Below are 1431 nucleotides of genomic sequence, written 5' to 3' on the forward strand. Positions count from 1 at the left end.
TAATATCCTCATAATCCTCTTATTCTAATCTTAGGATGGGAAGGAAGAAGACAGAACCCATGGTGACATAACTTTATTGCAACTCAAAAGTAGAAAGGTAGTTAAGTCAAGAAGAATCTTGCCCTCAGATGTACCTTGCAAAGAGGCAGGGGTGTGGAACACAGCAAAAAGCCTCACCCATGGTCAGTGAAGCTGATGAGTACCCGCTCCGCAGCTCAGGAGCCTTTGTCGCCAAATCTGCCCTGACACCTATAGCAATTGCACCATGTCTAAAAGGATTATTTCACTGTCATAATTTATTAAGGATCAGCCTTGTTATGAGACAATGTAGGCTTGGGCTTTTATTGAGGTGTAATATTTATCTTATGTAATTTAAAAATAACATTTCACAAATTTGTGTCATCCTTAGCAGAGGCTATGCTAATTTTCCCTGATGCTTCCAAATTTAGCATTTTTACAGTGGAAACAAGCACTAGGCTTGCTTGCATTTTTCTTTGGAGTGTTTGTATTTTTTTAATTATTATTTTGATATTATTTAAATCTGGGAGTTCCCGTCGTGGCTCAGTGGTTAATGAATCCCACTAGGAACCATGAAGTAGCAGATTCAATCCCTGGATTTGCTCAGTGGGTTAAGGATCCAGTGTTGCCATGAGCTGTGGTGTAGGTCGCAGACGCAACTCGGATCCTGCGTTGCTGTGGCTGTGGTGTAGGCTACAGCTCTGATTAGACCCCTAGCCTGGGAACCTCCACATGCCATGGTTACAGCCCTAGAAAAGACAAAAAGACCAAAAACAAACCCCCCAAAATCTGAAAAAATCAAATCCCAAATTAATAGAGAGAGAAAACAAAAATACTGCACAGTAATATAACAGTGGATATTTCTACATCACATCTAGATTATTTTTTAACTTCTTTTTGATGATCAGTATTGTTCAAAGTTTCTACAATGAACACTTATTTACTATTTCTAGGTTAAGAACAAACACAAATTTTTTTCCTCCAAATAACATGATTATGTCATATCAAGTGATTTTTCTTCCATTTTATTCTTTCTATTTTAATGTATTTTTCAAATGTTTATAATAAACAAGAAAAAGTAATAGTTATTTTATTTCTAAGAAGACCTTGGTGATGAAATTTTTGGTTTTTTTAGCCTGAGTGCTGGGAGTACATAAAGATGGACTCTGTGACAAGAGCACAATAAACGGGCCTAAGTACACCATTTAAAAACGATGAATTAGCAGGAGTTCCATTGTGGCTCAACGATAATGACCCTGACGAGTATCCATCAGGATATGGGTTCCATCCCTGGCCTAGATCAGTGGGCTAAGGATCCAATGTTGCCATGAGCTGTGTGTAGGTCAAAGATGCAGCTCAGATCTGGTGTTGCTGTGGCTGTGGTGTAGGCCAGCAGCTATAGCTCCAATTTGA

The 1431-nt window shown here is 38.6% G+C and overlaps 1 pseudogene; it reads right to left on the minus strand.

Annotated features, from left to right (window-relative positions):
- Window positions 1-370: 370 nt before the first annotated feature.
- Window positions 371-469, minus strand: LOC146400836 (U6 spliceosomal RNA; annotated as a pseudogene).
- Window positions 470-1431: the final 962 nt, after the last annotated feature.

The sequence above is a fragment of the Sus scrofa genome, chromosome 8 (assembly GCF_054392235.1).
Source record: "Sus scrofa isolate SSC_HxYL_T2T_F1_AM1 chromosome 8, Sscrofa_HxYL_maternal_Yorkshire_Landrace_v2.0, whole genome shotgun sequence".
Taxonomy (NCBI): Eukaryota; Metazoa; Chordata; class Mammalia; order Artiodactyla; family Suidae; genus Sus; species Sus scrofa.